Below are 15,429 nucleotides of genomic sequence, written 5' to 3'. Positions count from 1 at the left end.
ATTTTTGTGCTGGTGATGTGTAGGAGAACCAAATTTATTAAATGGTAACAGAGCATTTGATACATTTTGTGCAGGTCACATTTTCTGAAATTTCTGTCTTCACATACACCAAAGAGCTAAGTCTGGGCTGGTGTAGTTTTAGAGACTTTTCAGTGGTTTTGCGCCTTTTTTGCTCCTTTTCACAAAAAGGCGCAATGATAAAACCCTTCCAGATCATGTGTATTGCCAAAATCAGTGGATTGCAACTCAAAATCAGCAGAAATGTGTAAACAAATAGGCGCAAAAAACCCAACTTGCTCCTTTTTTTGCCCCTTTTTAGACACAAAAAAACAGTCTAAAGACAATGATAAATGTGGCCAATGGCTGCACTTTATTATCCTTATTATAGCAGCAAAACAGTTCGGATGAACTGAACTGACATCTAAGTTTAATTCTATTGAACCAAAGGTCCATATAGTGCTAAAAGGTTAATTCAGTACTAGGTTAAAGGGGTACTCCACTGTCCCTCCCATAGACTTGCATTGGGGGGTGTGGCGTGACATCACGAGAAGCATGGCCATTCGTCACGACCTCCCACAGCCCTCACCCAGCGTTCAGAAACAAAATGTTCCAAACGCTGGGGCAGTGGAGTACTCCTTTAGGTTAACACTTTGAATTCTGTGATTTTTTAAATTGCAAAATTCCACAATGAAAAACAGATGTTAAAAGGGGTACTCTGCTGGAAAACATTTTTTTTTTTTTTTTTTAATAAACTGATGTTAGAAAGTTAAACAGATATGTAAATTACATCTATTTAAAAATCTTATATCCTTCCAGTACTTATCAGCTGCTGTATAAATTTATTTTCTGTCTGACCACAGTGCTCTCTTCTGACACCTCTGTCCATTTTAGGAACTGTCCAGAGTAGGAACAAATCCCCATAGTAAGCCTCTCCTGCTTTGGACAGTTCCTGACATGGACAGAGGTGTCAGCAGAGAGCACTGTGGTCAGACTGAAAAGAAATTCAAAAAGAAAAGAACTTCCTCTGGAGCATACAGTAGCTGGATTAAAGGTGTTCTCCGCTGCCCTGCCTTCCGGAGCTCCTTTCGCATTACTCCGAACGCTGTGTGCGGCTTCCGTGTTTGAGGCCTCCCCCTCGTGACGTCACGCCCGCCCGCCCCCTCGTGACGTCACGTCCGCCCCCTCAACGAAAGTCTATGGGAAGGGGGTGCGACCGCTGTCACACCTCCCCGTATACGGAAAAATAAAAAAGTTATAGGTTTCAGAAGAGGACATTTTTAACCTCTTAAAGGGGTACTCTGCCCCTAGACATCTTATCCCCTATCGAAAGGATAGGGTATAAGATGTCAGATTGCAGCGGTCCCGCCACTGGGGACCCTCGGGATCTCGGCTGCAGAACCCACCTGTTGCGGGTTCCGGCAGCGCTGGAGGCTCTCATCCTAATGCCTCACGACACGGTGACGGGAGATCGTGACGTCACGACTCCGCCCCCGTGTGACGTCACGCCCCGCCCCCTCAATGCAAGTCTATGGGAGGGGAGGGGCGTGACGTCACACAGGGGCGGACTCGTGACGTCAGGATTTTCCGTCACCGTGGTCGGGAGCCGAAGGCTCCAGCGCTGTCGGAGGCCGCAACAGGTGGGTGCTGCAGCCGAGATCCCGGGGGTCCCCAGCGGCGGGACCCCCGCGATCTGACATCTTATCCCCTATCCTTTGGGGGGGTTCCGGTATTTAAAACGGGGGTATCATACCGGGTCGGTCCCGACAGCTTATGATAGCCGGGACCCTGGGCTAATAGCGTGCAGCACCAATCGTTGTGCCATGTGCTATTAACCCTTTAGACGCGGCGATCAAAGTTGATGTTGATGTTCCTGGAGGGATACGCCAAATGGAAAAGGATTTAGGCAAACTAGAAGAATGGTCAGAACTCTGGCAACTGAAATTTAATGTGGATAAGTGCAAGATAATGCACCTGGGGCGTAAAAACCCTCAGGCAGAATATAGATTATTTGACACGGTCCTGACCTCAGTATCTGAGGAAAGGGATTTAGGAGTAATTATTTCAGAAGACTTAAAGGTAGGAAGACAATGTAATAGAGCAGCAGGAAACGCTAGCGGAATGCTTGGATGTATAGGGAGAGGTATAAGCAGTAGAAAGATAGAAGTGCTCATGCCGCTGTACAGAACACTGGTGAGACCTCACTTGGAGTATTGTGCGCAGTACTGGAGGCCGTATCTCCAGAAGGATATAGATACTCTAGAGAGAGTTCAGAGAAGATACTAAACTAGTACATGGATTTCTTTATAAAACTTACCAGGAAAGGTTAAAGGACCTTAACATGTATAGAAGAAAGAAGAGACAGAGGGGATATGATAGAGACTTTTATATACATGAAGGGAATCAACATGATAAAGGAGGAGAGGAGATTTAAAAGAAGAAAAACTACAACAATAGGAAATACAGTAGTTTTAAATCAGAGGGACAAAGGTTAATGCAGTAATATCAGGAAGTATTACTTTACTGAGAGAGTAGTGGATGTATGGAATAGCCTTCCTGCAGAGATGGTCGCTGCAAATACAGTGAAGGAGTTTTAACAAGCATGGGATAAGCATAAGGCTATCCTTCATATAAGATAGGGCTAGGGACTATTGATAGGATTCAGATTATTGGGCAGACTAGATGGGCCAATGGTTCTTATCTGCCGACACATTCTATGTTTCTATGGCTGGAGATATTTTGATGATACTTAGTACAACACATATTACTTTTATGTCAAATAATAATATATGATCGTTAAATTAACCCTAACCTACCCCCTTACGTGAAGGATGGGGTTTTTGTCTTAAGTCCCATGCATGTATATAGGACTTCCAGTACTCTACTCCACAAGCTCCGCTCTGCATCTCCTGGTGAGTGCCACACCAGTCCAGCCACACCACTCCCGCATGCCACACCCCATCTCACAAAGCCACACCCACCGTTAAGCCACACCCACCATTAAGCCACACCCCTTTTGTTTTCTACCTTTTTGTGCATTGGTCCGGCTTGCAAGTCATGTCCACTTCCTCCTTCTATTTTCTGAACAGCACAAAGAGAAACATAGCCGCACATCCACCATTTCTATTTTGATCTAATTGCTTCTCAGCATAATTAAACTAACAGGTTGTTATTATACATTTTCATCAAAAAAGTACAAGTCCACTCACCACGTCAAGGCCACCTAGTCAGAGTGGGTCCCTAACCTAACATTGGCGTAGAGCCGGGTGGCGACCACCGCCTCCGAGACACAATGCCCACAGGGTCGTCACAGAGAACCACACCAGCGTGAACACCTACCATGTGCTCCCTACCAGAGGGCTGGGACAATGGAAGGAGGAAACCCTCATGCAGTCTCCTGCTAATTAAAAATGCCTGGGCCGAATGGGTGGAGTGGAGTGCTGGCCATGGAAGAAGGGAGAGACTACAAATGTACAACACAAAGAGAAACATAGTCGCACAGTCGCCATTTGTATTTTGATATACTTGCTTCATTCTATTTTCTGCCTACAATCTCTTCATCACAACTCAGCCCCACCAGAGGAGGGGATATGAGCACGGCATATGAGGACAAGTACTTCCTCCTATGTTGCTTTTCCTCCCCCACAAGGATTAAGTAAGAAAAACCAAACAACGCTGGCTACTCAGTAAATAAATAAATAAGTAGGTAGCTAGCAATGTAGGTAGCCATGTAGCTAGCTATGTAGGTAGGTTGGAACCCAGGTAGCTATCTAAGAAGGTAGCCAGGTAGGTAGGTTGGTAGCCAGGTAGCTAGGTTAGTAGCTAGCTGGGTAGGTAGCCAGGTAATTAGTTAAAGGGGTATTCCAGGAAAAAACTCTTTTTAACTGGCTCCAGAAAGTTAAACAGATTTGTAAATTACTTCTATTAAAAAATCTTAATCCTTTCAGTACTTATGAGCTTCTGAAGTTAAGGTTGTTCTTTTCTGTCTAAGTGCTCTATGATGACACGTGTCTCGGGAACCGCCCAGTTTAGCAGAGGTTTTCTATGGGGATTTACTTCTAAACTGGGCGGTTCCCGAGACACGTGTCATCAATGAGCACTTAGAAAAGAACAACCTTAACTTCAGAAGCTCATAAGTACTGAAAGGATTAAGATTTTTTAATAGAAGTAATTTACAAATCTGAATTCAGGTAGAAGAAACAGACATGGTCACACATCTACAATCCTGTATAATGATCTGATAGCTTCTCAGCATAATATCAAAAACTAACAGGTTGTTAGTATACATTTTTGATCAAAAAGTAAAAGACCACTCGCCACGTCAAGGCCACCTATTTACAAATCTGTTTAACTTTCTGGAGCCAGTTGATATATAAAAAAATAAATAAATACTGGATAACCCCTTTAAGTGTCAATGTAGGTAGCAAACCAGGTATGTAAACAAGATGTCGGGATTATAAAAATTAAAAACAAAAAAACTCAAACTTATACTTAGGTCATGTCCCATGCAGCAATCTCTGCTGCAGTCTTCCTTACTCTACAGTGCAGGCACCGATGAGCCCGGGCACCAGGAATAAGCTTGGGCCGGGGCTCAATACAACACAATGCTGCTCAGCCCATCACACGCCACAGCTTATTGCATATGTGGATGTAGCTGCAGATGAGTCAATGTGAGCATGACTCCTTTCCAAAGCCAAAAGTGCGTACAATGAACATGTGTACATCAGAACTGGACCATGGAAAAAGGTGGCCTGGTTTAATGAATTACATTTGGGGAGATTTATCAAAACCTGTGCAGAGAAAACTTGATCAGTTGCCTATAGCGACCAATCAGATCGCTTCTTTTATTTTTCCGAGGCCTTTTTAAAAATGAATGAAGCAATTTGATTGGTTGCTATGGGCAACTGGTCAAAGTTTCCTGTGCACAGGTTTTGATAAATCTCCCCCATTGTCTTTAACATCATGATTAGAGAGGAGCGAAGTTACAGTGATTCGATTCGTCAAGAACTTCTCGGCTCAGCAGTTGCTGACTTTATCCTGCATAAATTAGTTCAGCTTTCAGGTGCTCCGGTGGCTGGAAAAGGTGGATACAGTCCTAGAAGAGAGTCTCCGGAGCACCTGAAAGCTGAACTAATTTATGTAGGATAAAGTCAGCAACTGCTGAGCCGAGAAGTTCGTGAAGAATCGAATCACTAACTTCGCTCCTCTCTAATCATGAGCATTGCCGGCTGTGTGTGCGTCACCTGGGGAAAGGATGGCGCCAGGATGAACTATGGGAGGTAGAAAAGCCAATTGGGGCAGTTCTCTGGTCAATGTTCTGCTGGCAAACCTTGGGTCTTGGCATGATGTGGATGTTAATGTGACACATACCATCTACCTAAATATTGTACAAACCAAATCTTACCCTTCATGGTAGCAAGATCCCCTAAAGACAGGATAAACAGGAGGATAATCTGAAGTGCCACACTGCAACAATTGCACAGGAATAGTTTCTGGAACATGACAGACATTTAGACACGTGAAGCATCTCTGGGATATGATGAAAAAACAAGCCCAATACATAAAGGCCGCACCTCACAACTTCCAGTAGTAGTGAAAAACGTATCCCCTATCCTAAGGATAGGGGATAAGTTTGAGATCGCGGGGGGTCCGACCGCTGGGGCCCCCTGCGATCTCTCTGTACGGGGGCCAGGATCTCCGGCCAGATAGCGGGTGTCGACCTCCGCACGAAGCGGCGGCCTACATGCCCCCTCAATATATCTCTATGGCAGAGCCGGAGATTGCCGAAGGCAGCGCTTCGGCTCTGCCATAGAGTTGTATTGAGGGGGCGTGTCGGCCGCCACTACGTGCGGAGGTCAACACGCTTCCTTCCCGCGGGCTGTCGGGGCTCCGTACAGGAGATCGCAGGGGGCCCCAGCGGTCGGACCCCCCGCAATCTCAAACTTATCCCCTATCCTTAGGATAAGGGATAAGTTGTTCACCACTGGGTTCACCACTGGACTACTCCTTTAATGGGATTATCCACCATGAGGTGATTATAGTACTTACCTGCCAGACGGTAATAGACATGTGTAGGAAGTATTCATGCTTATCTTAGAGCTAAATGGTTATGTTCTGAGTCAACCATAATGCTGTGGCTATCCTTTTGTGAATTGGATATGTCCTGTTCCCTCCCTCCAACTACAAGTCCCATGATTCCTTGTTTGTAAGGTCATTTTTCTCCCTCCCGCACATCAGCCACAGCATCCATTGAAACACACTTCAATGCAATGGACCAGTGTTTTCTAACCAGGGTTCCTCCAGCTGTTGCAAAATTACAATTCTTTGCAGAATGATCTCCCTTCCACCTAGCGGTCACTCCTGTGATCATCTGGCTCTCAGTTTTTTGCGCGCAGAAGAGCTCAAACGGACAAATGGTAGGTGGTCACCCAACGGTCTTGCAGCTGCCTCAATGGTTGGTGGTACAATAAAGGCAGTTAGCAGGTTAAGCAATGGGATATTGTACTGCTTTTACAATAAGGAAACTTTTTAAACAAAAAATTTTGTTTAAAATTGCCCTACTCTGATCTCCTATAACTTTCCTTTCCATATGCAGGGCTGTATGAGGGCTAGTTTTTCATACCATGTTCTGTAGTTTTCATCGGTACCACTTATGCACATATGCAACTTTTTATGATTACTCTTTATTCCTTTATTTTTCTGGAATGTGATGTAACCAATAATCAGCAATTTTGTCCGCCATTAGTCCCGTGAAGCAATCACAGGACGTACATGTACTACACGGCGCGTTCTCTAGGGGTTAAATAAATGATAACCGCCATAGTTTCCCATCATATATAAAAAAATAAAATAAAAAAAAATCATGAATGTAAGGGAAAACTGGAAAAAAAAAGCACTATGAAAAAAAGACAAAAACATGTAAAATAGTAAATTAGGGCCACTGGGTATTTTTTTTTTTTTTTGTGTTTTTAACATGTGTTTTCTGTTTTGGTTGGTAAACTGCTTACTTCTTACAGCCTTACTGCCATATACAGTGGTCCCTCAACATACGATGGTAATCCGTTCCAAACGGACCATCGTTTGTTGAAACCATCGTATGTTGAGGGATCCGTGCAATGTAAAGTATAGGACAGTGGTCTACAACCTGCAGACCTCCAGATGTTGCAAAACTACAACACCCAGCATGCCCGGACAGCCGTCGGCTGTCCGGCCATGCTGGGTGTTGTAGTTTTGCAACATCTGGAGGTCCGCAGGTTGTAGACCACTGTTAGAGGAAGTTGTACCCACCTGTCCCTGCCACTCCGGACCGTCACCGCTCGTCACCGCTGCCCTGGATGTTGCCGTCCATCGCTGTCGCCTCGTCCCCGGGGTGTCCCCGACACTCCAGCAAGGCCTCTGCTTCCCCGGCATCCTCGCTCTCCGTCGCCGCCATCACGTCGCTACGAACGCCGCTCCTATTGGATGACGGGACGACGTGATGACGACGATGGAGAGCGCCGACGATGCAGGGGATCCCGAAGAGGACGCGCCGGAGCCCCGAGGACAGATAGGAGACCATCACCGGAGCTCACGGGGCACCGTAAACGGCTATCCGGTGGCAGTTGAAGCACTCTGCGCTGCCGGATAGCCGTTTATGCGATGGCCCCGACATAAAAAAGCATCGTATGTTGATGCTGCCTCTGAGAGGCCATCGCATGTTGAAATTATCGTATGTCGGGGCCATCGTAGGTCGAGGGGTCACTGTACATACAGCATGCAGTTATGCAGTTATTCTGGTATTAAAAAGTGATTTTGTCAACTACCCATACATTAGGGAGTGTTATTGCATAAGTAATTAGCATCATTACCATCAAGGGTTAACTGTCAATGACTGGACTTAAACCCACATTCCACACTTGAAATATGGAGTCATAATTAACAATTCAGGGATTATTTTTGACATCTATGAGTAATTAAAACCTGGATTCTCATAGACATCTTGGAGCCTACCTAGACATCCAAATTTATTAGAGAGATAAGAGTACCATGGAAGTCTCTTTCAAACAGATGTGTGAATCTCTCTGTCTTATCTAAACAGCCATAAATATCTAAAGAGACAACAAGCATTCTACTCCCAGGCTGGCACTTTTTGTAGAAACTTTAGAATTGTGGCCAACTTAGATTATACACAAAATGGCCGACATCATGCTATTAAACATATTAAACAATTGTGATTCATTTTTGGGGGCGTATAATTAGCATGACAATACATCCCCAGCCTGTGCACTTTGTCATCCCCCCTTTCAGAGAACACAGGCAGAGGTCAGGGAAGGGAGATGAGGGAGGCATGTACGTCCTCTCCCCCTGCTCTGCCTTCGCTCTGCCCTCCCACCCAGCTCTAGCTTCGGAAATCCTTCGGAGAGCTGAGGGGAGGGGCGGAAGCAAGTCTGCACGGGGCGCAGAATTGCACCTCACACCGGCTCTGCACTGTTCGCTTGTAGAGCCGGAAAGTTTAATTCAGAAGCGCGACATGAGGGGGCCGTTATGGGACGGCGGGACATGACCCCAAAAACAGGAATGTCCCACCGGATTCAGGATGGTTGGGAGGTATGCAGCATGTTGAGGGTATGGCTTTTTTCCCCAGAAAATCATGGCATTTTTCCTCACATAGATCTCTGGAAGAACAAAATGCGATGTGTAATTCAAATTGGTGTTTTTGTCTAGTATTTTTTTCTCCCCAATTTTCTAAAAGAAATCCTTGAGCCACATGATGAGTCAGAGAGGGGGGCTTATTTATTTTTTTTTTTTTGGGGGGGGGTTGTTTTTTTTCCTTCTAAAAAAAAATTTTCAAAACGCCACACAAGTTGTGTGTAACCATTCACGTGTTGTATGAGTCAGATTTATCTGTTCCTGGGAAAGCTGCTTACAGCCAGCATGGTCGTAATTTCTTCTACACACAGGATGCACTCAGCTTTCCCAGCTCCTGAGCTATAAACATGTAATGGTTCAGCACAGAATAGTATAGAACTTATACTGTAGATCTGTGCTCCCTATAGCTGTTACAAAACTACGCTCAAAGCAGTGTTTCCCAACCAGGGTGCCTCCTGCTGTTGCAAAACTACAACTCCCACCATACCCGGACAGGCTTTGGCTGTCCGGGAATGCTGAGAGTTGTAGTTTTGCAACAGCTGGAGGAACCTTTGTTGGGAAACACTCAAAGCATGGCCTGACAGCTGAAGCTGGAGACTCACAGGTTGGTTCATTCTGCCTCGGAACCTATTCGTCTGGCCCCTGTTGCATAGGAACATCTAGTGTGGTGCACCCTAGCGCAACCTACAAGGGTGATGCTTATCTATTGGCTCGTTAGAGGCAATGACGTCACACGGTCACTTGAGCTCTACCTGATTACCACGGCGACTAACAGGACCCCAGTACAGAGGCTGTCTATGGTGTCGCCTGTCAGCGCTCAGTCATAAATTGCCTAATTATGAATTATTGGCCAGGCTTTTTTTTTATTAATCTTGTCTAATATGGTTTCAATTATATTAAGTCTTGTCAAAAACTCATCCAAACGTCCCATCCGTACAGTACATTTCTTACAGGCAGCATTAGAATCAGCCTGCGGGGGCCTAACGACGTCCTATATAAAGGGCAGTAGGTGGAGCACGTGTTTCTCTTTGAATCGCGCAGTACTTGAGTCGGAGGATGCGCTTGAGCTGTGTAGCGGGGTCTTCGTGTACTCGGCACTGTGATGGCTTGGAGGTCGGCTGAAGCCTGGTGGGCAGCATACGCTCGTATCATGTAATGTAGAGTACCGGCCGAGCAGGGGCGCTGCAGGTAAAGGCTCCTTGTGTATGGCGGGTATTGCTCCACACGCCTCCTATGCTGATATAGGTCTATTTAATATGGGGAGCCACAGTCTGTGGGTATATTACTCTAAATCATGGTTTCCCAGACAACGTGCCTTCAGCTGTTGGAGAACTATAACTCTCAGCATGCCTAAACAGCCAAAGGCCGTTTGGGCATGCTGGGAGTTGTAGTCCTGCAACAGGAAGCACTCTGATCTAAAAAAACTGAAATTTACATATACATATATGCATTGGAGAGTGCTGATCATCTGACCCTGCAGTGATGTCTATGCTAAGGCTGGGTTTACACCATGTTTTTGCTGTATAGTTTCAACTTAAAGGGGTACTCCGACACTTAGACATCTTGTCCCCTATCCAAAGGATAGGGGATAAGATGCCTAATAGTGGGGGTCCTGCTGCTGGGGACCCCTGTGAACTTGCACGCCGCACCCCGTTTAAAATCAGTGCCTGGAGCGTGTTTGCTCCGGGTCTGATTACTGCCGATCACGGGGCCGGAGTGTTGTGACGTCAAGGATCTGGCCTGTGTATTGTCATGCTCCGCCCCCTCAATGCAAGCCTTTGGGAGTGGGTGTGACAGCTGTTGATGCCCCCTCCCATAGGTTTGCATTGAGGGGGGTGGAGCATGATGTCACACGGGGCGGAGCCTTGATGTCACAACACTCCTGCCCTGTGATCGACAGAAATCAGACCCGGAGCGAACACGCTCCGGGGACTGACTTTAAACGAGGTGCGGCGTGCAAGATCACAGGGGTCCCCAGTGGCGGGACCCCCGTGGTCAGGCATCTTATCCCCTATCCTTGGATCCAAAGGATAGGGGATAAGATGTCTAAGCATCGGAGTACCCCTCTAAACAGAACTGTATAAAAACAGTATGCATTGACTAAACACTAAACTGTATGTCAAATGCATCTTCCGGTTTAGTCCATCTTGCGTCCTATACAGTTTTTTTTTTTTGTCCTGTTTTTTTCCTATACCCAAAACTGTAGTCTACCGTGCTTTTTGGTCCAGGTGAAAAACTATTAAACCATATACAGGTTTAACATGTGAGTCAATGGGAACCGTACAGAACTGTGTGTGCGTACAGTTCCATCTGGTTTTTTACTTTACAGTTTTTTATTGGAATTTCAAAGTGAAACTTTATTTAAAATGAAATGAAAAAGTTAAACTTATACAGGTTTTTCTTAAACTGATTCAAGCGGACATCATTTTTCCATCCGTATACGGTTTTTAACCATATACCGGTTGAAATTTGTAAACACATTTTGATTGTTTAGTCAGGTTTTGAGGAATCCATCTTCATCAAAAACCTGATACGGGAACTGTATTGCAAAAACGTGGTGTGCATGTACCCTAAACTGTGTAAAAAATGTGTACAAATTGCATCCGTTTTTTTTTTAAGTGTACTTTAGCTTATCATTCCATTATGAAAAAAAGTTTCACTTTGTTTGAAATTCAAAGAGAAAACTGCAGTGAAAAACTGTATATGGGACCAGATTTTAACTCCCATGTTAAAAAAAAAAAATTGTACGTTTTCAATAGTTTTTCACCCAGACCAAAAACCATGGTAGGCGATGGTTTTGGGTACGGGCAAAAAAGACAAAACCGTACAGGATGCAAAACAGACACAACCAGATGCATCTTTTGACATATGGTTTTCAATGGAGTCAATGCATACGGTTTTCAATATCCGTATTAATCTGTTATAGTCCGTTATTGATAACGGACGTTGGTTTGTTATGGAAGATGGTTACGGAAGAAATAGTTCATGAACCATTTCTTCCGTAACTATCTTCAGTAACAAACTAATGTCCGTTATCTATAACGGATTCATACGGATATTAGAAAATCCCATAGACCATAACGGGATTTTCTAACGGATGTATAGGATTTTGTTACTGCCGTTTTCAGCTGATTTTCACACAGGAATCGGAGGATTTTGTAGTTTGAAAGAAGCCTTAGACCAGGGTTTCCCAACCACTCTGCCTCCAGCTGTTGCAGAACTAAAACTCCCAGCATGTGAGAATGGCCAAACAGTGTCCTGACCTTGCTGGGAGTTTTACAACAGCTGGAGGCACACTGGATGGGAAATGCAGAGATCAAGGTGAGCTACAAATCCTGTTTAGTCATGTTAAACTGCCCCATGATAACATTTAGGACAGAAGGATCCCCTTTAACTAGTCATTGGATCTTTTACATGGGGCAATAATTGGCTTGGATGACATTTAAAAAGTCCTGCCAGAGGCCTGCAGTGAGCCCCAATTGTGTGCATAGAGCTCCGGTACCAAGCAGAGCTGAGTGACCAGTGGGTGCAACTGCAAGGTTGAAGTGAAGGATGTCGGTGCTGTGGTTCTCAGGATTGGTGGGGTCCTAGAGGTTGGACCACTTCAGATTGTAAGGCAGTGTCTCACAAGCATTGTGCCACCAGCTGTTGAAAAACCACAACTCCCAGCATGCTCGGACAGCCAACAGTCTAAGCATGCTGGGAGTTGTAGTTTTGCAACAGTTGGAGGAGCACTTTGAAAGTCACAAGACTATGCCATCAACTTACAAATCACTTTTTTAGACGACTCTTGCACTACGGTGGTCTAACTTGTGTATACAAATAAAAGTGTGCTGCCACTAGGGGGTGCAATGCATGCAATGTTTAGGCAGAATAACCTGCATTCAGATTGGCTGTGCACACTTGCTCCTAATAGATTAGTTGACACTTACATTTTCAGGAACTTATAATTTTCAGATGTCTTCATTGATTTTTAACTCCTTTTATCTTTAGGACCATGCTGATCACATGGAGGGAACCGACTGAAGAGGCTTAAAGAATGAATCTATGGATTTTCCATGCTTCTAAGAAAGATGTAAGTTTCAATTTAGCCTTGCTTTGTCTACTGATGTCAATAGATGCGTCTGTTTCTGACCAGCTCTACAATCTAGACCAGGGTTCTTTCAGCTGCTGTAAAACTAAGACTCCCAGCATAGTCAGTCAGCCTTTGTTTGTCTGATCATACTGGTAGTTGTAGCTTAACAGCAGGAGGCGCACTGTTTGGGAAACAATAATCAACATGGTAGATTTTGCCATTCATGGGTGTAATTTAAGTTATTATAGTGTACTGTCCCTATGATGCTAGCACTGGGCTCTGAATCCATGTGAAAGATACCTGTGCCCCTCTGTCCTGACATGCAGAGGGCCTGAGGGACTGCAGCACAATTCCCCAGGAACATTAAGACTCTAAGGCCGGCATTTATCAGTGTAGGTGAAGCATTTTTTTGTGCTGGTTGTGTAGGAGAACCAAATTTATTAAATGGTCACAGAACATTTGATACATTTTGTGCAGGTCACACTTTCTGAATTTTCTCTCTTCACATACACCGAAAAGCTAAGACTGGGCTTGTGTAGTTTTAGAGACTTTTCAGTGGCTTTGCGCCTTTTTTTTTTTTGCTCCTTTTCACATAAAGGCACAGTTCATAAAACCCTTCCATATGCGTATTTCCAAAATCAGTGGATTACAACTCAAAATCAGCAGAAATGTGTAAACCAAAAGGCACAAACCCTGCTTGCGCCTTTGTGCCTTTTCTAGACACAGTCTAAAGGCAATGATAAAGGTCTGCTTAAGAACATAACTAATGTGCAATCTCCAATGTATGCAGCAGGGAATGATGGGAGGGCCATAGATTGAAGGGCTACTCTTCTATGCATAAGCAGTGTGAAATGGCTTTACTATGTTCATACACAAATACTTATCGAAATTTTATTTCTAGGTGGCTGGTAAAGGTTTGCTGGAAGATGATCTATGAATAAGGTCTACAGATCAGGTATATTATCCTCTTCTAAATACTAACAGTCCCAATGATGTCAGCACTGGGCTCTGAAACCCATGTATGAGAATTGTGCCCCACTGTCTTGACATGCAGTGGGTCTGAGGGACAACAATATTGTACAGTTGGTTTATTCTGCCCAGACTGCATTGGGATAGTGGACATAATGCTTTTTACTCATGCACCTCTAAAAGCTGCCCCTAGTGCTAGTCTAAACACCACTAGTCTAAGACTTCTAGGACCCCAATAAGCTGTTGCGAGCTGATCACATGTTTCTAGCTTACTACTCAACTTAGTGTAGTCATCTTGATCAGTGATCCCTTCTGTTACAGCTAATGTGCTGTAAAGAAAAGTTGTGACAACTGTTTCTAAATGTGCACTTCTTTCTAAATGTTCTTTCTTTTTCTTTTTCAGGTGACTAAATAAGGTGGAGGATGTTGTGACTGTGTAAAGTCTACATATCAGGTATACAGGCCTTCATGTTTTATCAATAGATGTAACCTGTCCCAATGATGGCAGCACTGGGCTCTGAAACCTGTGAAGGAAAACTGTGCCCCACTGTGACTTGACATGCAGTGGGTCTGAGGGACCTTATTAATATGGATATAAATGGTAGAATCTATAGCTGTAAAATGGTGGAAACTGCAAATATGGTGCAGGCCTCAATTATACTGCAGTGCATATGTCTTATACCGAACAGTCATACATGGATAACTTTCCTCTTTTTGTTGCAGGTAGATGCTGCTTGAAGAGAATAAACTTGACTACAGTTAAATAAATCACAAATTTCTAATAAATCACAAATTTCACTTGGTGCCTTGGTGTTTTTTTTTTCCTCGTCAAATCAAGGAGAAATTTATAGACCTGTAAATTGTCTAGTTAAAAAATGTTAACTTTTTCGGTGTTCATCAGCTGCAGTATGCTGTAGAGCAGGAGTTATCAACCAGTGATACATGTACCCCTAGGGGTATGCCGATGCACTGAGAAATATTGGCCAGTAACTGTCAGCACAGAGTGGGGGATGGCTACGGCAGTTCTCTTAAGTACTGCGGCTAGGATAGGAGGATATAGGAGCTCCATGGTTGCCAGGCAGAGGTGTGACTTCCCCTGACATTGCATGGAGGGTGCAGAGGATATCACCCATCGGTGTGGCCCTGCCAAATGACTCTGGGACTGAACAGGCTGGGTAATGTTAAAAAAAAAAGTAAAAACTAAATGTATGGGAGGGGTGTGTGTGTATATACTACTCCAAATAAAGGAACACTAAAAACACATCCTAGATATGAATGAACTATTAGTACGAAATACTTTCATCTTAGTTGAATGTGCTGACATCACAATCACACACATTCTCAATGGAAATCAAATTGATCAATCCATGAAAGTCTGGATATGGAGTCAAAGTGGAAAACCACACTACAGGCTGATCCAACTTTGATGTAATGTCCTTAAAACAAGTCACAATGAGGCTCAGTAGTGTGTGTGGCCTCCACGTGCCCATATGACCTCCCTAGAACACCTGGGCATGCTCCTGATGAGGTGGTGGATGGTCTCCTGAGGGATGTCTTCCCAGACCTGGACTAAAGAATCTGCCAACTCCTGGACAGTCTGTGGTGCAACGTGGCATTGGTGGATGGAGCGAGACATGATGTCCCAGATGTGCTCAATCTGATTCAGGTCTGGGGAATGGGCGGGCCAGTAAAAGCATCAATACCTTAATTTTGCAGGAGCTGCTGACACACTCCAGCCACATGAGGTCTAGCATTGTCTT

The 15,429-nt window shown here is 44.5% G+C and overlaps 1 long non-coding RNA gene and 3 other non-coding genes across 5 annotated transcripts; all 4 read left to right on the top strand.

Moving 5' to 3' along the window:
• The first annotated feature begins 9,621 nt into the window (after window positions 1-9,621).
• LOC130293524 (uncharacterized) lies at window positions 9,622-14,472 on the top strand. Of its 2 annotated transcripts, XR_008848235.1 has the most exons (5): window positions 9,622-9,813; window positions 12,619-12,700; window positions 13,602-13,655; window positions 14,073-14,123; window positions 14,393-14,472. It is a non-coding gene; the product is annotated as an uncharacterized LOC130293524 (long non-coding RNA). The 2 variants fall into 2 exon arrangements; XR_008848236.1 differs by lacking the exon at window positions 14,073-14,123 and having other exon boundaries at window positions 9,628-9,813.
• On the top strand, window positions 12,953-13,042 carry LOC130294743 (small nucleolar RNA SNORD88). The gene has a single exon (XR_008848615.1). It is a non-coding gene; the product is annotated as a small nucleolar RNA SNORD88 (small nucleolar RNA).
• LOC130294744 (small nucleolar RNA SNORD88) lies at window positions 13,682-13,770 on the top strand. The gene has a single exon (XR_008848616.1). It is a non-coding gene; the product is annotated as a small nucleolar RNA SNORD88 (small nucleolar RNA).
• On the top strand, window positions 14,160-14,250 carry LOC130294745 (small nucleolar RNA SNORD88). Its single transcript, XR_008848617.1, has one exon. It is a non-coding gene; the product is annotated as a small nucleolar RNA SNORD88 (small nucleolar RNA).
• Window positions 14,473-15,429: the final 957 nt, after the last annotated feature.

Source organism: Hyla sarda, chromosome 10 (genome assembly GCF_029499605.1).
Source record: "Hyla sarda isolate aHylSar1 chromosome 10, aHylSar1.hap1, whole genome shotgun sequence".
Lineage (NCBI taxonomy): Eukaryota > Metazoa > Chordata > Amphibia > Anura > Hylidae > Hyla > Hyla sarda.
Note: the sequence above shows the minus strand (reverse complement) of the source record. Positions and strands in the feature narration are given on the sequence as shown.